The 23,017-nt window shown below is 36.3% G+C and overlaps 1 protein-coding gene across 6 annotated transcripts in view; it reads left to right on the forward strand.

Annotated features, from left to right (window-relative positions):
* Window positions 1-23,017, forward strand: part of LOC128867749 (guanine nucleotide exchange factor DBS-like) — a 117,499-nt gene that overhangs the window by 17,541 nt on the left and 76,941 nt on the right. Inside the window, exon 1 of one of the 6 annotated variants that reach the window (XM_054109217.1) lies at window positions 3,547-3,678. The exons of 1 other annotated variant lie outside the window; for it this stretch is intronic. The gene's annotated coding sequence lies outside the window, so the exon portion shown is untranslated. Of the gene's footprint in view, window positions 1-3,546; window positions 3,679-22,627; window positions 22,982-23,017 lie in introns of those variants that run through there. 4 more of the 6 variants (XM_054109211.1, XM_054109212.1, XM_054109215.1 and 1 more) reach the window with 4 other exon arrangements.

The following is a 23,017-nucleotide window of genomic DNA, read 5'->3' on the forward strand; positions in this document are numbered from 1 at the left end:
CAGAGCAGTTCCAGAAACATAAAAAACCATTTAACTGATATGAGCTCAAATCAAATGAAACTCGTTCTTGCCGGTCCATATTCACAAATGTATATCTCTGCATTGTGTTTACGTATATTTGTGCATACTCCTTTGTCGTTCTTGCTAAGTACTACATCTAGATTCTTTTCGTGTGCATTTAGTTGCAATGGCACATTTCTTCTGTCAGACTTTTATACTTCTTTTCATTTTTTGTAGAGCGCTTGTATAGACTGAGTGGCGTCACTGAAAAGGGCAAAGCACTATGTAGCACACGAGTATGAGCGGGCGCGGTGTATGCGTTTTTATGTGGTGAATTCATACAAATATGAGTGGGTGGTACATGGTTAGCGCTTAGGAATAAGCTTACTTGCAAACCTAAAATATATGTGTGTATGCATGTATGTATGTTTAAATGCTTGTAAAAATGCAAATGAGTCATGCTTTCTTAAGCCTTTTGAATTTATTCGCATATTCTGTGCCTACCTGTACTCACTGGTTTTGAAACTCATTCTTGAATGTGGCCGCTTATGTTTTCAGCTGTCTGCCGTTGCCATACATACTACATATAGTACCTTGGAGTGTGGAGAGCCGGTTTAGTTATGATTCATTCAAGGATGCATCATCATTCACATGGATACTTCAACATCAACAAGAATACTGCAACATAATTAGGTATTTATGTGGGTGTGTACGTGTATGCATCCTTAAGTAGGTCCCTATGTAAATTATCATAGTCCGAAGTATCCCGATTCGCTTTGTTAAGCTTAGTTAAGATGTTGTGGTGGTGATGAGTGGACTCCTGGCAATTATGCGCTATACAAATTTACTAACACTAAATGAAAGAGTTTCTCGGACTAAAGGTTTACGAACCATTCGGTACGATTTTATTCACCAAAGTTCGCGGGAAGAAGTTAAATTTGCGACTACACCTAAAATAGCCCAAAAATAATAGTCATAAATAATAAGGGTCAGTGATAGGTGGCAAAACTAAATCAGTTTTCCAAATTTTTCTGTCATTAAAAAAATCTATTACTGGAACAAGGAACAATCGGACTAAGCAAGCATTACTCCGAATTATTCACCGATAACCTCAGTAAATCCGGCATGAAATACGAATTGATAGAAAAAGTAATAGCGGTCGCACCTCAGTAGACAATGGCCAATGGCTCCTCATAAAAAACATTTGCCGTTCTGAGTCGACTTAAGACTGTAGGTTCCACCATTTGCGGAACAAAAACAAGGCGCACACCACAAATAGGAGGAGAAGCTCGGTCAGATAGCTGAAAAGGGCGTAAGCGCCAATTATATATAGGGTTGTTCAATAGGTGCGCTTCAACTTTTTTCCGATAGGGAGGGCGAACGACGCAATATTTTGTATTTTTCGCTTGTCATTTGTAAACTTCATTAGTATACATTTCATCATGGAACGCTACACACTTGAGCAACGATTGCAAATCGTGCAAATTTTTTATGAAAATAATCGTTCTGTTGCTGCTACTTTAAGAGCATTACGGCCATTTTACGGTCCATTTAACAAGCCGTCCCGTTTTGGGGTTATGTGAAGTCATTGGTCTACAGTAACAAGCCGGCGACGATTTGTGAGCTCAGAGCCAATATTGAACGCGAAATTGCTGAAATTTCGGCCGATTTATGCAAAAGAGTGGTCGAAAATTGGGTTCAACGATTGGACTTCGTAAAACGTGCATGCGGTGGTCATGCAAAAGAAATCGAATTTCATACTTAAATGTATATGTTCAAACTCGATAATAAAAAAAAAATTAGTTAAAAAAGTCAAAGCGTTTGCGTTTTATTCAAAAAAGTTCAAAAGTTGAAGCGCTCTTACTGAAAAACCCTTTATATAGGCTTTTCCCAATTTCCTCATCCCTCAATACTACTTACTAGGAAGTGCTTAAGGCAAGTTATGTACATTCTGACTCTGCCTCTTGGCCTTTGATCCCGGCGCTTGACTCCAGAAAGCAATCCACTATTGTAAACCAAAGATAACCGATTTACCAGCTATGGTGAAAAACAACGTCACCCGACCCTCGGCACCCGATTTCTTCCCGCGCGTTTCACACGTATTCACACACTCGTCCAATCAGTCGTTGTTCAGACGGCAACGAAGCAACATTAGCGAAAACAGTGTGGATTATTATGGCATAACATTATCGCAATCTCAGTTGTTTGTAAATACATCCCCAGTTTCGTCAGCCTATAAGGTGATTCCGTCAAATTCGCAGAGAACCAGTTAACGGTCGGATATTGGTCAGCCCTCTAAAATCTGTTCACCATATGTGGACCCATCTTAAAAGGGGAGGTTTTTTAAAAACAGTGGGTGCAGCCCATGGTGAAAATAATTGAAAAGGTGTGGCCCATAAGAAACCGTTATCCGGCTCTCAGCGAATTTTACAGAATTAGCTGATAGGCTGACGGAACTGGGGTCACGAAGCGGGTTGTTTACGAAAAACATAAGATTGTGTTAGTGATATACGAAAAAAATCAGTCTGTGAATACATGTGAACTGATTGGCTCTCAAATCCCCCGTCGCGTGGCAGCTTAATTTCCTCTCACAACTCTCTTTTTCACCATAGTTCGTAGTCAAACCTTCTAAACCTATTATTATTGGGTGCAACATTAACTATGAAGTTCTCGGTCTCGAAATTTTATGCTTTCATCTCATTGTGAAAAGATGCCTAAGTAAGGCATGTTCCTCATACTCTCCACATACTCTTGTCATTTCCCCATATATTTTTGCACTCGGATTCACCAAACACCGAATTTGAAAATTTGTATATACATACTTATGTAAATTCACTGAAAAATATGTTATCCTCTGTTTATTTCATATATCTACATACTTACTTTTTTTAAATTGAGGTTTTCAAATCTCTGTACCACATTACTAGCTGTGTATTTGAAATTAGTACATTTTTTTCCTACTGTGATCCTGCATCGAAATATATTGCATGCACACATGTGTACACATGTATTGTATGTATGTGTTAGTATTAAACAACTTAACAGTTCCTGAAAACAGCATTCACTTGAATCTATTACAATTCTGCCTTTAACAGTAAAGTTAATAACATAGATGTCTATGTTTACATAGCTTGTTAGTAACAAAAGTAAACACAAATGTTTTCACACACACATACCCAATCACACCCATTCATGCCATTCTGTAGTTGATTGCATTTGACAACAACTTTTCAATGCCGCTGCATTCTATTCTAGGTGTACTCTGGAGGAAGAGAGTGAATGACGACAAGAGAGCGCTCGCACGCACCAATAACAGAGAGAGAATGAGTGATAATTGTGAAAATTTTATTTGCACTACTGAGGCTGAACGCTCGAATGCCATATACAAAGTGAACTTTGCGGCTGTGACATCTGCATATTTTCATACATTTTTATTAAAGGATGCTTTATTTTGTTATTTAATAGAATGTAAATGAAATGAAAATAATGAAATATTTTGTGCCAATTAAATGAGTGAGTGCAAGAAAATTAAATGAAAACGGAAGTTCCTTATTCAATAAATACCAACTACATACGAGTACAAGCATACATAAATATTTCGCAGTAGTCAGTGACGGTGATAGAACGCAAAATATACGCACATACGCACATACATACATATTTGTGTAATTCATTCAAGTAAGTGTAGATTTTGTGTCAAAAATTATCTTTCTGCCTTCTCTATTTACGTTTTTTTTTAATATTTTATCAATTTATTAGTGTGAATGATAATCTCATTAGTACAGTTCAAGTAGGAGAATATTTAGCGTGCTGCATAGTTCACTGGCAGTAAATATTGCAGCCGTCTGGTAGTATTGTATTGGAAATGATAGTTTTGTATATTTATAGTTGTGTGTGTAAGTGTTTGTCTCGTTATCGATTTTGTTTGTCTGCTTGTTGAATAATATGTTAGGGTGCAGCATCAGCTGGGTGGCAGTAACCCTGCTTTTTCCCAGTTGTGCTTATCGTTGGCTACATAAGTTGAAAGCAATAACAATAGTACCAACACTAACGTACAATATATACCGGGTAGTTCAAGTGCACGTTTATTTAAAAACAAAAAAACGCAGTAAAACTAAAAACTCAATTTCTTTCTGAATGTCGCATCAAACCCTCAATCAGATATTAATCCGCATTTAGTTAGAAAAGCGATTTCTCTTTTGATTGTAATGTCATACCGTTGACGTTTAATATCTGGTGAAAACTTTAAAGTAGAAATTCGGTTTGAAATAGATGAAGAAATGATGTTACTTTTGTTGTTATTGTGGTTGTTGTTTGTGTTGGTGTTGTTGTAACAACTTAAACATTCCTAATAAACAATCTCCATACATGGACAATCCTTGGCCGAATATTCCTATACAGTAGTTCTGGGAACGTAAAACCAACTGTAATCAAGTCTTAAGCAAACGTGAAGGAATGTACTATGTATACCTACTTGTATCTTTTCAATTAGAAACATTTTAATCTATAAACATACAACAAGCTGTGTAGGACGGAATAGGGTCTGCAAAACGAAGCGGCTGAAGGCAATTCGAATACATTTCCGCTAGACCCGTTCGAAGTGCAAGACAACTATAACTTGTATTCCAGGTAACCGAAGTCTACGCAAACGTTCAATGGACAAGAGAGTTAAAGATCCTGGTGTAAGGATCCCAGAAGATCTTCGTTTGACTCCGCAGAAAATCTAGAAATTATGCCCGCTTTAAAATATTTTCCAGCTTCTTGGATTTTTTAATGTCGGGCATGGTTAAGAAGTTCAAAATCACGTTCCTTGATACAGTAGTTTTTGACTACTACAGTGTATTGCCATATTTTGGCCAATTGTCCCCTACTTATAAAGGAGCTGCGGCCTTACGTTCCTCTTTTTATAGAAGATTGTCATATGCCTGAAGTCAATTATTTAAAATAATGTTCCGAAATAAATCAAACGGATTTCAACTGTAGCTTCGAGGCTCTGATGGCACGGTGTGACATCCTGCTGAAACTAAAAAACGTCCCAGTTTGTTACTCTTTACAGATTTATTGGCTTTTATGTTACATGGACAAGATTTTGGATCCCCAGTTGAAGGATTTTTTATTAATGCCACAGGAATTTAACTTGGTTTGCATTTTTGATAGCCTAACTGGGATAGAAATAATAAAGTGGATATTCGTTTGCCTGCAATCTCTAAACAAATCGACCTCATAACCTACACTCTCTTTGTATTGTGCCCCAAGCGTTGTTTTTGGCAGACATAATACAAGTTTGACGGGTTTTGGTGCGCTTGGTAACTTTTTGCTATCGGAAAAATTAATCTGAAAGTCCGTATTTTGTGGCCAAAAAGAATACCGCATTCATGCCTCAGCCTCGATGTTTTAGCCTTAGTTTGCTTGAAGACACCATAAGGCATAGGCGTTGGAACGAAGCGTTTTAGCGGGTAGTTTTCCAAGAACCTTCCAAGCGGAAGTGTGTGCCATCTGTCTATGTGCAGAGACCAATTTAGACAGGAATTTCCGGAATGAGTGAATTGCCATTCCGAGCCACAGTCAGGTGGCACTCAATGCTCTGTTCTCCTGTGAGATTAAGTCCTCACTGGTCCTTGAGTGCATCGCAAAACTGAATCTGTTAGGAACGGACAATCATATCCGCCTAATTAAGGCCCCAGGGCACTGGGGTATAATATAACACATTGGCAAGAACGAATGCGGCCTCGTTATTAATAGAATCCGAGTCCTTCCTTCCTTCCACTCAATGCTCTGTCCTCCTGTGAGGATTAAGTCCTCACTGGTCCTTGAGTGTATCGAAAAACTGAATCTGTTAGGAACGGACAATCGTATCCGTCTAATTTAGGTCCCAGGGTACTGGGGTATAACATAACATATTGGCACGAACGGCTACGGCCTCGTTATTAATAGGATCCGAGTTCTTCCTTGCTATGGGGCAACACATCATCAAAGAGAAGCTTGAGGGTGAAGGAATAAAGCGCTAAGGCTGCGCTTGGCGAAACCCTTACTGGGAGGACCACAACCAAAAGAAGTTTAGAAAACTCATAACCCTCCCTAAGGATAAACTGAGAATGCTTACGGGCATTCTCATAGGCTGTCCTTTGAATGTCGCGCTATAGCGCGAAGAAGGTTGAGACATCTCGGTCAATTGCAGCCAGAAGAAAGGCAACCCAGCTCTATTTTAAGTTTAATAAGGAACTGGGTCTGGTTGAGGTACTGTGATGAGTAGTGGGCACAGAAGACAATGAGGTCGAAGTGCAAACCTCAAATCAAATCAATCAAGTAATCAATGCCTTAACAACCGTATTCACAAAATTTGGTCCTCTGCGAATTTTTTCTATTCCCAAAAATGTACAAAAACACTTGAAAGAACTCGAGATTTTCGCAAGTGATTTGGTCAAGGATACACATAAAAGGATATGTATATAAGAAGGGGTTCGAGAAAAAGAAAAAAAGCTTGACGTAAAAGTGCATTTTATTATATGGTTAGGTTAGGTTAAATGAATGTCATCCGACACACTTAGGCCTAAATAGTCCCGTTGTGATACCACTGGAGCTCACCCTTTATATTATTGAGTCTTTCCTGAACCAACCAGTGAACTTAATCAATTTTGTTCGGCAACCCTATTTGTGATACCTCTTCAATGCTGTCAAGAAAGGCGAATCCGATCTTGGAAAGCCTTTTCCGTATAGAGCATTGTATGTACACAGGAGGTGTTCCACGGTTTACTCTTCTTAAATATAATTTATCTTGACAGTTTTGACAAAAGTCATCCAGTCTATTTGCACGCCTTCCGTTAAACAATGCCTTGTTAGTACGTCTATCGTGTTTCATTTTATTATTAGTTTATTTAATTCTATATTTTACAAATAAATGTATTGTATATGATTGCAAAATTTCTTTGATGGAACAAAATTATAAAACCACCACATCTCGACAAGTTTTGACCATCTAATTGTTCCTTTCGTAATTTTAAATATTTTTTTTTTATAAAAACACAGTTCATCCTATATCAAATAACATACTAATTCAAGTTTCAAGCTTTGTCTAAGACTTATAAAACTTCGGAAAATTTCCATCAAATTTTTATTAATCAGAATCATCAGTTGCACAGCCCATTAATATCAAATATGTATAATAAAGTGCAAGTTTGAAGTGGCTCTTAAATCTCCTTGATTTTTGAAAATTTTCTACCCTGACGATGTGGCGCATTTTCTCCTTCAAAAACAAACTGTGGTGCATCCGTTATATGGTGAGAATGTTTAATACCGCCAATGAAAACAATTTATCAAAAATCAGCGCGAACTATGAGCCACTCCAAACTGACAATTTCTTATACTAAAATTTCATAGGCTGTAAAACTGCATACCCCATTTTTTTTTTAAATTTTGAATAAAAAGTGTGAAATTTTGATGGAAATTGGAAAAATGTTAAACATTCACTTGCACAAAGTTTGAAATTTAGATTTATGTGATTTTTGTTACAGTATAAAATACACTTTAATGAAAAAAAAAATAAAACAAAAATTAATTTAATAAAAATATAAAATCATTCTTTCTTGAACAACCCTTGTCCATATGTTTCTTATATAATATGAAAATTGTTTGCACCAAAAACTAGTTCATAAGACCATTTCATCACCAACATCACCTTCCGGCTGCCAGCTGGTTGCCAGTAAATCACAAATATTTGCACACATCCATATACCAACGCACACATAGGCATCCAAATGACTCAAATGTTCGAATGCCAAACGAGTGTCATATGTGACTTGCATATAAAATATTTCACGACCAATCTTTGCTTTCTTTCAATGCATACAGGGAAATAGTAAAGTCTTAGTTTTTTACTACCTTTTAATATGTATTTTATTATTTTGAAGTGCGTTGGCATTGCCATATTTTGCAGGTGTTTTATAATTAGTTTTTTTTGTTGTTGTATAATTTCCTTTTGTTTTGGTTTAATGCTTACAAAACAATTGCACACTTGACTGGCACATTCGCCGCAAATTTTTCACCGATGCCACAACAGTCGCACTTTGGATTTGAAACGACTTGCCAGATTGTGATTTACTACCACTTGAAATATAATAATTTTGGTTTGATAAAAAATGTCGTATAACACATGAAAACAGCTTTAGTACATTGTTTCATCCTTCCATGCAAACATCTTCATGTAAAAAGTGCTTGTTTACAAATTCAATATCAGCTATATTTAAAATTTACATATTGTGAAAGATTTTAAGTGCATACATACCTCATAAATCGTCATAAATTCAACTGAAAAGTGTGGAGAAAAACTATAAAAATTTCAAGAATGGGCAAACATAAGCGGCTGCTTATGCAAAAATTGAAGTGCTTTAATGCATTCAACAGCAAGCGGAAGAGTGACAGTAAAAGTAAGTGAAAACACACACACTCGCAGATCCTGCCATATTTCAGTAATCTTTCTTCAGCACTGTTAGGCGTTTTTATTTTATATATGTATGACCTCTCTAGTGAATTTAGAGGTTTTGTGAAAACGTTCAATTTGCGTAATAATCCTGATGCCTGCATTACATAAGCATCCGAAATCGCTTAGTTCGTAAGATCTTTTATCTTGCATGAAAATCGTATTGCAGAATTATTCATTTGCCGTTGTATGCCGGAGACTGCATAAAAGATTTAGCAGTGAATGTATTGTATCATACAACGTGTGAATCATCTAAACTCGGTAGTGATTTGGTCAGTGATCAGCAGTAACAGTACTGAAAGGATACTCCTCATTAAAGGTACTATGCAGGGATATCAATGCGGTGAAGTTATGAAAGATGGATTCATAGTTCTAGAAGCATAGTGCTTTTAGCAAGCATCTGGAGTTGGTTGAAAGCTCACCGGACTGAAATCCCTTAAAATATGTGTGAGCTAATATGAAAGCCAAAGTTCCGAAGTATACCACTTTACTATTTTTTCATTCATAAGATCCAAAATAAGGCGGGCTTCCACAAAACTTAAAGCAATCGCTAAAAGATATAAAGAAAGCATATCACCTCGTGTCGAGGCGGCCACAAATGTAGTTTTACTAAGTAGAGATTAAAGCCGCCGAATGGGTTTGTGCTTTCGGTAGAGCTTGAATTAGTAACCCACTGTGGGCATAGAACAGCAAATGATAGAAAATTTGTTTTTCTAATAGCAGCGGCAGATAGGGGAAAGCCTCCCAGTGTACTCGTATTTCTGTCATGAAAAATCTCGTCACAAAAACCACCTGACATTCGGAGGCGGCATAAAACTGTGGGTCAGTTGGGCTAAAGCTCGATGCACGTGCCAATTACTCTGTGCGTCACCTTTTTTATGAAGTGAGAAACTCATTTGCAGAATGGTGATATAAAAAATAGAAAAGATAACATCTTGAAGCAAATATTGCCTTTTTAAGTTTTTAGGAATTTTTCTTAATCGCACGAAGTTTTCATGAGAGAAGACCCATAATGGATTATTTCAAGGCATATATTCGTCGAACCTCTCAGCCCTCTAACTTCTTTTAACATAACACTTTAGATAATTGTTAAATGAAGAGTCAAAAAGACACACTATGACAGACAATAATAGGTTAAAATGTTCTGCGGAAAAATGGTCCTGAAATTGTATTTTATCTGCTTGAATATTATACATACATATTTAGCGCAGATATTTACAAAAGAGCCATTGTTTCGTTGGCTGTGTGACAAGTGGTGCCGTCCTGTTGAAACCACATATCGTTCACATCCATATCTTCCAATTCGGGCCATAAAAAGTTCGTTATCATCTCACGATAGTGAACACTATTCACAGTAACTGCCTGACCGGCCTCATTTTGGAAAAAATATAGCCCAATGATGCCGCCGGTCCATAAACCGCACCAAACAGTCACTCTTTGTGGGTGCATTAATTTTTTGGCAATCACTTTTGGATTATCATTCGCCCAAATGCGGCAATTCTGCTTATTGACGAATCCACTGAGGTGAAAATGTGCCTCATCACTGAAGATGAAGAGCGCGATACGCATTTTGATTTGAACGCCCGTTTTCATAATAAGCCTGAATAACTTTAACGCATTGCTCGATTGTATATCTTTCCACAGTTCAAATTGAGTTAGTCTGAAATTGAAAAATATCAAATGAAATGTAGAAAAGAACTTGACGTTTAGGTGTGATTCACATTCAACATCGGCCCTTAAAATTTCAACATCGGCCCTTTATTTTAACTTTTTGATGACATCGTTCTGCAAAGCAGGCTAGACTATCCATATGCTGTGCGGCAGCAAAGCAATAGCAGTACGCAGAAAAACGCAGCTCGTGGATGGCAAGGGAAAAGTTACATAGCTTAAATAAGCAGTTAAAGTGACAGCATCTTCAAAGCGTTACGAATAGTTACCTTAGATAACTAAACTTAAATCAGTGTAACTCTGACACTAATCATTCGTCTCACAGACTACAAATTAAGAGCACAAATATTTTTATTCAAAATAAATGAGTGTAAATTAAGGGAAGTATTGTATAATTTCTATTTAACTATTTATGAAAGTTCTGTTAATGAGGGATGTGGCGGGAATATGTGGAACTCCCGAAACTGTAGGCATGCGTAGTCTATTAGACCGAAGTTTACTGATCCAGGGTAAAAACTGAACTGTTTGAATTGTTTGGAAGTATGAACAGCAAACTGAAATGCACATTTCAACTATCCATATGCCCGTAGTTAAGCAAAGCCATACCAGTTTTCAAAATCAAGAATTGCTTCGCAGCACAACAAGAGGAGATTTTTTAGTGTGGTTGCTATCATATAATACTGACAATTTTTCAAACACAGCCATCCTACCAATGGTTCTTCAAATAACTTATGATAAAAAAATCTGAACTCCCATCATTCTTTTGAGGAAGTTTCTTTTCGCTTGAATGCAAAAATGAACAATTTTCGGTCGTCTATATTAATGGTAATGGTAATGGTTGTATGGGTTAGGTTAATAAGGCCTTTATGCACTGCGACCAGATTGATCTATTGGGCGCCCTTAATTACTTAATGATAATTATTTAGTATACCAAGGAATCGAACCAACTCCTTAGGAGGGTGCAATTGTAGGTCTTCCTTCTCTGGTAAGTACGAGTCCAGGAATCTGTGTCTCCTGTGGCCTAATGCCTCACAGTTGGTGATTAAATGTTCTACAGACTCCTCTTCATCACAGCAGAACCTGCATGATCTTGTACTAGATAACCCTATTGTGTTATCGTGTTTACTACAGGCGAAGTGACTTGTAAGTGCTCCACAAAGTAATCTGAGGCCCTTTTTATCTAGGGTTAGAGCAGATTTTGTTCTATTGGCATTGAAGTTCACAAATTTTTTGGAGTAATTAAGGCCGCTTGTGCCGTTCCAGTGTGTTAGTTTGGATCCATTTTTTGGTTTCCTGTTTTAAATTATTTTTATTAAAGCCAACATATGGAATTGGTCCAATAAATAGCCCTTCCGCTCCTTTTTTGGCATAAAAGTTTGCCTTCTCGTTTTCTTCGTGTCCGTCATGTCCTGGTACCCAAATCAATGAGACTCTATTATTAATGGCCAGTTTGTTGAGTGCATTGTTACACTCTATTAGGACTTTTGACTTGAATGGGAAGCTATTCAAGACTTTGAGAACCGATTGGCTGTGTGAAAGTAATTTAATTTTTATTTTCGCGAACCCTCTTTTGGATATGGTTTCCATTGTTTCCATTATGGAGAACAGCTCCGCATGGAAAATCGTGGTATCTGTACTTAGTGTTGGGGATTTGTGTGATCTAGGACCCACTATTCAGTTTCTCCCACTATTCAGTCCTTTGGTCAGTGATTTTTGATTTCCTCCGTTTCTTGTTGTACAATGTTAGAGCTTTCCTATATTCGTTTGATATTTCTTGGCATCGTTGAGTTTTGATCTTGCTAGTTGACGCAAATTTGCAAGTTCTTTATTCCACCAAAGAACTCTCTTTGTTGAGGTTTTTATCTTGAGCGGACTACTTTCATGCTATGAGGATATAATGGAGTCAGTCAGGTTTACAACTGATGCATTCAATTCCTCTGTCGATTTTATAGGAAGTCTATATTAATACGCATTCATTGATCGATTCAGGATGCATTTATTAATTTTTGAGTATACAACTTCACTGAGATTAAAAGTGATATTTTAAGAAACAAGCAAATATGTTGTAACCTTGAGTTTCGTAGATGTACTTTCGGGACATTGACCGTTAGATATCCCCGCGGTGAACCTATGTATTGCCTCGAGTTCATTCTGCAGCAAATGTGGGACCATCTCAGCAGTTTCTCCTCAGCTCTCGACGTGGTGAGATTCACATACCTTGGCTCTCACTTTCTGCACCTGCGGATATATCAAGTTTAGATATCACAACGAGTTTCATCAGTAGTATGAAGCAATTAACCGGACCGTAAGGAGCCAGCATTCGGTATTCTTCCTAATCCCCAAACATAACTCGCTGCACCCCATCCTTTCTTTCCCGTATTTTTCTCTTTTACACTCACAATGGTATTACAAAGTACGAGATTTTGTGTACCTCTTCAAGTGGTCCCTCGCATGGGAACCATATAACTTAGCTTCCATATCGTTACATCCTCTCTTTAAATCACAAATCTCATTCGATTTTTATCCAATCAACTTTACAACTTTTAAACAAACTAATAGCGTGCGAAGCTTTAAGAAATAAAAAAAATTGTAACGTTACAACTAGACATAACCCATTAATAAACATAAAAATAGCATAGTGCACATGACACTAAACCTGCTAAAGTGCAATTGCGAAAAACTATGAAAATTAAACTTTACAAAAATTTACTATCTCAATAAAAAATTACCGACGATAAAAGTTTGAAAAATCTCTCTCTGTGCACTTCCTTGTGTTATAAAGTGATAAAAATACATACTTCCGTATATCCTGCGAACCGATGCAAATCTTTATGAGCCTTTATGGTAATAGCTTTTTCAAACCATTTCATTTTAATGTGCATTCACTCCAGCTACACACACACATACATACATAGCTAAGTGTAATATATGCATATGTATGCAACTCTCATATGCGTAGTACAAGTACTCGGTAGTTGCCCACTTACCAATCCTCGAAATGTCAACGACAACTGCACCAGGAACTGTCACGTTAGACACTCAACGAAAGGGTACTCACATATACACTAACAAACAAATGAAGGAATATCGCATCAGGCAGTTATGATTACCTCGAATGAGAATGACACCAACGCTGACGTGCTGTTAACTCGGTAAGAGAGCTGCGCTCGCTGTGACAAGTGTATTGTAGGAACACACAAGCATGTATGATACATATGTATGTAAATATGTATATAAATGTATCATGTAATCGGGAAGCGAGTGACTTTATTTGTTGCAGTGATTGCCCACCAATGAATGGGCGAATAACTGAATGAAAGCCTGTCGTCCGGGCTACTGTCTGTTGTTGCTTCTTCTGCCCTGGCTGCTGCTGCTGACGGAGATTTCGAGCTTGACTGCTGTCACAAGCGCCGCAATGCTGCACTTGCAATGATATTTGCATACATAAATATGTACATGGTTACAAACTTTTGTACATTTGAGTACTTCAGTATGACAGCAGTTGTGACGACATTTGTGTTTTACTTTTTAAATTTTATTTGAAAGCTTTGAACGCACAGCCTTTGTCTGGATAACATACATATACATACCATTATACTTGGGACACATAAGCGTATATTCTCATTTTCAACGGCTTGAACATAACTGCATATGGTATGAAACTAAAAAAAAATTGTATAAAAGTTGTAACCAAATCTGTTTACTTACTGACGTAAGCAGAAGAGTGAACAAAATCCTCAGACAACTTTATACAATCAATATGACTCTAATATATGTATGTATGTTATTGTACATACATACACACATATGCAATTGTATACGCATGAAAGCACATACATACGTATGTATAATTAAAATATTTCTTTCTATGCATATGCTAATGGATTCGCAATACCTCTAAACAAAATAAGTATTTTAATTTTTTCTTTATTTTCATATATAGTACGTACAGTCTGTCTAATGGAAGCGTGACCGCCTGCACATGGAAACTATTTGACCAATTCGACTCAAACAAACTGCATTGTATGGGCTTTCAATATTTATAATACGCAATAATATATACTCGTATCAATAAATTATATTATATAGTCCCCATGATTAGTTATAATGGCTGCACATCTTCGAGTCATACTTTGTGTTAATTTCTGCAGAAGCTGCGTTCCAAATCAGCCGAATTTGCCTGGATAACTTTTTGACCGTCCACATTTGTTTTCCTTTGAGTTCTAGCTTAACTTTTGCCCAAACATTCAATAGGGTTGGCATCAGTTGACTGTGAAGGCCCATCCAACATATCAATGCCATTTTGTTTTTTTTTCCAATCTATATACACCTTCGGTTTCGTTACTTGGGATCGTGGTCCTCTTGTAAAATCCAAGACTGGCTAGTTCTTCCTAATATTTTCGCAGCTAATGGCAATGATTAGTTTCCTTTTTCGTAAATTTTGCTCACCAAAACTGCATTCAAATTGGCGGTAAATACAAATAAACGGCCAAATCCTTTTTCGGAGAAGCAGCCCCAAACATGAATTTTAACTGGATGTTTAACAGGTCGTTGAAGTTGTCTATTATCAGCACCAGGACCGATGCATGCAACTATTCGTTCATGTTTGTCCAATTTTGTTCTGAATTTCCATTAGCTTATGCAAGTCCTTTTTTAATGTGCTACGAAATTTGAGATATTCTCCACGTCAACATCCTCGAATCGTGTCTTTGAAAAAATAAGCACCACTTTTCCATAAAACTGCTTCAGCTTTACCCAACGACGTCGATCGAAGTCGTTTTTAACTTCGGCATACCGTTGCTCCCATTTATATACCTTCTGCTCAAATATGAACGAGACGTTATCAATAAAACGGTCCGCGGATGACATATGGCAGAAATAAATTTTTTGTTTTTTGGTAGGACTGTTATAAGCTTACATGGCAAATTTCAGCGTGATATGTCACATAGTTTGTTTTCTGTGCTACTGTAAACAAGTCAAGCTCGAGTGTGTTTTTCGAATTTAACGATGGAAATTCAAGTTGAACAAAGAATTTGTTTGAAATTTTGTTATTCCAACAAACTTTCGGCTTCAGATGCCTTAAAAATGTTGCAGACAACCTATGGGGACTCTGCTCTATCGCGTGCACGTGTTTTCCAGTGGTACAAATCGTTCAAAGAGGGCCGTACATCGGTTGAAAACGTGCCTCATGAACGTCGTCCAGCAACATCAGTAAACGACGAAAACATCGGAAAAGTAAAGGAAATTGTGCTTGAAAATCGCACAAATCGCAAAATCGGTTAACGCTGAATATCATTTAGACGCTTTAAAGCGTTTGCGCGCGAACATTCGTCTTAAAAGGAAGGAATTGTGGGACAACAAGTCATGGTTCTTGCATCACGATAATACACCAGCTCACACATCACGTCTTGTTAGCGATTATATGAACAAAAATAATGTTAATATCGTTCCTCAAGCACCGTATTCGCCTGATATGGCTCCATTTGACTTTTTCCTGTTTCCCACGCTCAAGTTGCCGCTCCGTGGAAAACATTTTGAGACAATTGAAGTCATAAAAGAGAATTCGCAGAACACACTCGAGCGTGACTTGTTTACAGTAGCACAGAAAACAAACTACGTGACATTTCACGCTGAAATTTGCCACGTAAGCTTATAACAGTCCTACCAAAAAACAAAAAAATTATTTTTGCCATATGTTATCCGCGGACCGTAATTTTAGTGTAAAATTGTACATCTGTCTACTTGACAAAAAGGTACCGTCTATTAATTACAAACTACTGACATCTAGGCGTTGCTTTGGAAAGACCCTTTATGTCCAAAATAAGGGACTTTCCTTCTTTTATGTATGATGGCATATTCCTTGAAGTTTGCATTCTATTTAGCACTATGACATTTGATACTTTGTCAGTCGGTAAAGAACTAAAGAAGTATTATTTGTTTTTTTTTGTTTTTTATTTATAATTTCCATATCAATAAATGTGAACTCGAAGCAACTACACTTCTTGCGCGGTTCCCATATATTCGAGCTCATACCAGTTGGGCAATTGGTTAAACTCGCGAAATCTTGGGCAGCAAAGAATGGAAAGGAATCAATGAGAACATAAACAGGGAAACCACATCGGCTACCAACAATTCACTGCATGAAAAAAATTACAACAAAGGCTGCTGGCACTATGACCCCAGCAATTCGACTGGAAACTCATTGCACAAATACTGAGCAAATGTCCATGGTGGATGAGTGGGACGGAAAATATCCGCCATACTAAGACTGCGATAAGGTATGATGAGGAAACACATCAAATAGATGAAGACAGACCACCTCCCAATATGTTTGTGGAAAAGGTAGATATGGAAGCATATCAATTTAATAGAGAAAGACAATCTTTGGTTATACAATATATTTAATTAACTGTGGGGTATCTCTCGAAAACGTGTCATTGGTGTTAGATTTTGCAGCAACACCTCAGTTAAATGGAAAAAAAGTCTGTTTGGCCATACTTTGCCTCGCAATTTCATCTATCATACAGTTTCCCCTTAATGCCTCTATGGCCTGGGTCGCAGGAGAGATCGAGTCTAGAGCTCTAGTGCGAAGTTGCTGCAAGGCTCAGCGTACATGGAAATTGCTTACATTCTTAATGAACATTCTACTAATTTGCATGAATTTCACCAGTCAAAACGAGTCCCTATAAAGATATTCTCAAAGATACCAAATTTTTTCCTCATAATTGGCTTTTTAGTAGTTTATAGTTTTAAAAAAATTCGCGGAATAAAATGCTTAAAAAAAATTTTGGGGCGAATTTTCCTACTATTTTTGCTTAGAAAAAATTATTTTTATTAATTTATAAAATTATATTATATCATAAAAAATATGTGTGCAAAATTTCTGGGAGATCGGTCAATAACTTTTCTAGTTCGCCAATTCAAAAAATATAATTTTGAGAAAAACGCGTCGTCTAAAATTTGAATACATGAAAATTCCTCTCCTAGCGCACGAACGCAAAGAATAGAGTCGTCACGAATGACAATGTATAATATAAAAAATAGTTAAATTTACGTCCTAAAATTTTTGACATAGGTATTCTTAAAGGCTTATATTAACATTTTATGAAAAAAAAAAACAAAAAAATTTTTTTTTCGGAAACAAAGTCTGCTCTCAAGTCACAATGTGGGCCCATTAAAAATCATTGATTGTACATTTTTCGGCCAGAGTAAAAGAAAAAATCATTTTTCACTTAGCTTTTCTTAGTGAGTATTTTCTAAATGAGAGCCTTAATCCCTCCCATGCAAATGCCTTTGGCCTTTCAGCTGCCATATCGAATGGAATGTTAACGCTGTTACATCGTCAGTATTCGTTATTCAAATAAGACATCGCATGATGTTTTAGTCAGAATCCACAATTATTTTTTAACGATCAATCGCACAAGGCAAAGGGTGAAGAATATTATTTTGTTAAAAATATTACAATCACTGAGCCTTTTAAAAATATGACAAATTTAAATATAATTTCAAAAAAATTGTATAAGTTCAAAATGGAAAACATCACAAGCTACCAGGAATCTAGCAACGTCATAAAACCTCAGAAGGCGTGCACTATTTTCGAAGATGGTCCAGCAAGTCCTTTGCAAGAGGAAAAGCTTGATAATTTCATTGATGGTTGTATGAAGGACGCTTTTATTAAAGGTGGCATGGGTTTTGGCATTGGATTATTGTGCTCTGTTTTAATTTTTCGCCGTTTATGGCCACCGTTGTTTGGCACAAGCTTCGGATTGGGGATGGCTTATAAAGAATGCGACCGGAGCTTAAAATTACAAACTCAGTGCAAGCCAAGCGAATGATCAGAAGAAAAAGTTGGGTTCGTATAATGCTGTTGAATGTTGTGTATTCTATAAAAACAATATAAAAAAAAATTACGAAATTCCTTTTAATTTAATAAGAAAATTTGCTTAATAAAAATTGTGTGATATGTGAGAAGGCGATGTCTGGTTTATTACTAGTAATTAGGGTATTTAGGGAACCAACAGATCTCGTTTGCTGTCCCATCAGAGCGACATCGCATGCTACGCTTTTTGACTTTCGTGCCAAAAAAAAATATACCATTCGAGGAAATTTTCTAAGTCCTAGCTAATTACGATAGGGCCTAAACTTATTTATAATAGAAGTTTGATAATAAAACCCTAGAATAAATATAAAAACCAATTGGTACTGGTGTAATATGAAATCTCAGTAACTCGAAAACAACTATAATCCAAACTGAAATGTAGTAATCCATTTAACAGAAATTTGCTTGAAGTTTTTAAATTTACGTTGTATAGCTCCTGGTAATGTAGGGCGGGCTGTGGTAGAACTCACTTTTACGGATAAAGGTATGCGTGCATCCATTGATTGTTAAGATTGTTCCGTAATAGCGTCGACAATTTCTCAGCGTCTACCACAAAGAAAGTTAGACTAGGTTCATGAATGGAGATAGATCCTTGAGTTCATCCCAGTGGACAGTTACACTAAAAGCTGGGCCAGTCGGTAAATATTTTTTTAGGTGTCTGGTGAATTTCGGAGTTATCTGAAGAACTTTTAGCCTGAATCTTGTAGGCCTGTCTCAAATACCAATTCGAAAACAATAAGCATATGGCGCAAAAAAGGGCTTAAGTTTTCTAAGGAATGTAAATTTCTCCATTAGTCTTTGTAAACTTACCCAAAGGTGGCCACATTCTATCTTAGACCACTACATGGACCCATACTTTGAATACTCATTCAAAATCACTCTATAGACTAGTCAAATATGATATTCCCGTTTGTTAAAGTATTACGAAAACAAACAATCAGCTTATGGAACTGATGGAGTATGAAAGAAACAATTAAGTCTTAGATATTAATTGCACTGAGAAGAAATAGGAATGCGGTATAATAGTTGTGAAAGCGGAGGAGCTGTAGAATTTTGGATCATATGCCGCTATGTTCATAAAGATCACATTTTTTTCTTAACAATGTTTCGAAATTTTCTTAATTTTTCTCAAGTTTATGTAAATTATTTTGAAAAATTCGTTTAAAACTACATTTACCATTAATATTGTCTTTAACAGTTTATAATAAAATTTAATGGCGCTCGTTTTTGTGGAACATTTAAGCCCAATATTTTTCCCAAATGTGAGTTTAACCCTTATTTTCAAAAACTGGAAAAATATAATATATTACGAGTATAAAATAAACAATTTCAAACTTACTAAAAATTTGCATTATCACAGGAAACTCTCAAGTTTTAATAGCAAGTATAGTGGTATAGTGATCGAAAATAATATAAAAAATAAAACGAAATTAATTATTAAGTTATTTAGTTACACAATTAATAAGTGCTTGCAAAACAGAATAACTAATGTGTTAGGTGTTTTTCTAAGAGCTGGAGAGCTTCAAATGATAATGCAAACAGAAATATTGTTGGAATGAACTTTTTTTTATTATAATCTAGCATGTATTTTTTAATATGATACGCGGCATATATCTGCCGCGATTACGAGTTGCATGGTCCATTCGATCAGCCCAACTTTTGATTACCTTTTTCCAATAAATCTGGCCGTATGGATTCAAGGGTGGCTTGAATATTGTAATAACTCAATTGTTAAACGCGCTGTAGGGCAAGTTACTCCTTCTTGTTGGAACCAAACAAATGTCGTCCATGTTTAGCTGATTAATTTTTGAAAAAAGCGCTCGCCATTCATCGTAACGGCAGCTCCTTCCTCATTTCAAAAAAAAAATGATGTCGCCAGTGCTGCTCTATGAACGTCGCGAACAGATTAAATTATTTTTTACTTGGTTTACTTGGTTCACTACTCTATAACTATTCCTCTTTCGGAATCTTTATACCAAATTCTTGTATTGTTTTTTGTTTCCTTTTTGCGGTTACACTGCGCTGTTAGTTATAGGGTTGTACTTTATTGTATTTTTTCTCAATGTTCCCTTGCCAGGTCTTACATTTTTAAGAACTAAGTGGGCATATTTAAACATCTCGAATTCTGAGTATTATAGGAGTTAACCTTTCAGTTTACGTTCCAAATAAATGTTCAAGTGCAGAAGAGGCGGAAAAAAGATTTTTTTAGGCAATTCAAGAAATACAACTGACATTAAAGGTACATAAAATAAAAAATCTAACTTTAAATTATAAAAATGCCTTTCAAACCCTGAGACTATTTACAACAAAAATGTGCAATATAAGGTCACTGAGGCTTTGATTAAAAACTACAGCTTAAATATATTTTTAAAATCATCTTCATAGCCCTTGCTATGATATTCATTTATTGTTTTGTTTACATATCTTATCAGTATCTCCATCAAAAACACTAACAAGCTAAATAATAGCACGCGCACTATGAGCAACTGACTGATAACGCTTTCATTTGCTAAACTCGCTCTCATCCACGCTCTCAATGCCTTCTCTATATACCAGTGTTGCCGCTTATAGCTAGTTTTTTGTTTATCAGTGGCATATGGTGGCTAAAAAATTTAGTTTTTTTATTGCAAATAAAACTGTTTTCTATTTACGAGTGCATTTACAAATTCAGGCACAAGCAGTAATATTAAGGTAAAGAATATATATATATATATATACCTATAATTCGCGCGTACACCCTTTTTGGGTGTTTGGCCGAGCTCCTCCTCCTATTTGTGGTGTGCGTCTTGTTCCACAAATGGAGGGGCCTACAGTTTCAAAAGCTTTTTCATGGCAGAAATACACTCGGAGATTTGACATTGCCTGCCGAGGGGCGACCGCTATTAGAAAAATGTTTTTTCTTAATTTTGGTGTTTCACCGAGATTCGAACTTACGTTCTCTCTGTGAATTCCGAATGGTAGTCACCCACAAATCCATTCGGCTACGGTGGCCGCCCTAGGACCTACAGTTTTGAACCGACTCGAAACGGCATTTATTTTTTTATGAGGAGCTTTTTCATGGCAGAAATACACTCGGAGTTTTGCCATTGCCTGTCGAGGAGCGACCGCTACTAGGTGTTCATTCTTCTTCATTTAGGTAGTTCACAGAGATTCGAAACTGCGTACTCCGAATTTTCAAAAGGACTCACGCACAAACCCATTCGGCTACGGCGGCCGATTGCATTATTATATGAAAATTCATTGAATAAACTATCACCATCTGTTAAGCCAGAAATGAAATCCTAGAAATAAGAGTTTTTCACCGAACAACCATTATTACCAATTTTGTAGTTAAATTTTTGTTTATTTAATAACATTTTTTTACTTCTATTACCCCACTCGGCAGTAATAACTTAACCTAACTTTTCATTTTGGTTTATAAAGCTTTGCTATTTTGACATTTTCTTCTTACTTATTTTAAAGACCTTATCTGCATTTACATTTTTCCACATCAGTCTATGTAATTTTGTATTTTATCACTTCCATCACCACATACTTCTTTGTAGGACATATGAGTTTCATAAAAAAATCTTTTTAACTTATACACATAAATAAGCCATATTGTGCGACAGCACTTTGTTGGGTTAACAAAACATTACAATTTCGCAATTTGTATCGAACATCTTCTTATTGGTGTATGAGGTAAGACTTTACTAAGAACGGATTGTCGAGAAAAATAGTTGAAAATTTAATCATTTCTATATATGTACATATGTTCTAATATATATTCAAACAATTTTCTTTTAAAAACTACAATGTCGAGGAGAAATCATCCTAAAGCCGCCTATAAGAGTCATGAAAGAGTCTAGAGACAGAGTTCGAAATAAGCCGCATATGAACCCAATATCATAAATCAGTTTTAAAAATAATAAAATAAGAGTTGTTTATGTATCCAATAAGAGTCATAGAAGAGTGTAGAGCAAGTCAAAGACTAATATTGAGGTATAAACTTAAGCTCACATAAATCGTATAGAAGAAAGGTGTAACACCTGAGGGAAAGAAAAATTTAAAAAATCCACGTTTTCTTGTTGACACTAAATTCTGGTTAAAAAGTTGAAAGTTTTGCAGAATATTTGCAATATTTTATGGTTTTTTATTGTAGGATGACAATATTTTTATGAAATATAATAGAGTGGCTACCATTTAAACCCATTTTCGCAAGTACTAGCAGTAATAACATAGCGACTTGCATAGTTAAATTTCTGTGGCTAAAATAAACATAAACCAGAGGCAAATCAACCCGCCAAACGGTTAAAACGGCAACACTGCTTCACGTTGCAATACTCACATTTATTATCATTTTAGCAGCGATCTTGTGACAAAGCAGTGTGTGTGTTCAGAGCAAGAGAGCTATAAATACAAGGTGGTGAGCAAGTGAAGTGAATAAATTCGCCGTGTGGTAAGCCAATGCAATGACAAATGAACGTTGCTCTCACATTAACAGCTGGTTGTTGGTGAGCATTTTTTGGAGTGATCTCCACGGTAACCACTACGCTCAGCTCCCATTGTTGCAAAGAGCTAAAGCCCCACGACAGCATCTAAAGCGCACGCTAACTGTGCGCTAACACCAGAGCGATTGAGTTCAGTGCCAAATGCGAACGGTGAAAGAAGTTTTGTACTTAAATCGCTTATACTCGTCTGCTTTCGTATGAAAGACTTTTTATTAAATGTAGCGTTCATGACTGATGAGTTCCAAGCTGTGAATAAGAAATAGCATCCAATTTTTTAAAGTGATTTGTTTCGAAAAATTTCGCGTACATAGATTCTTGTTAACGATTCTATCTCGCTGTGATCGCAATCGCAATTGTAATCGTGTGTGTGTGAACCTAGCAAGCAAACTAAGCGACTAAGCAGTCAAAACAAAATTTGAAAAAAAAGTGAGGAAAAAGTGCGCGTGTCATTCATACATACTTACAAATGTAGGTATGAAACTAAATTTGTATGCATGTCTAAAT

The sequence above is a fragment of the Anastrepha ludens genome, chromosome 6 (genome assembly GCF_028408465.1).
Source record: "Anastrepha ludens isolate Willacy chromosome 6, idAnaLude1.1, whole genome shotgun sequence".
NCBI lineage: Eukaryota > Metazoa > Arthropoda > Insecta > Diptera > Tephritidae > Anastrepha > Anastrepha ludens.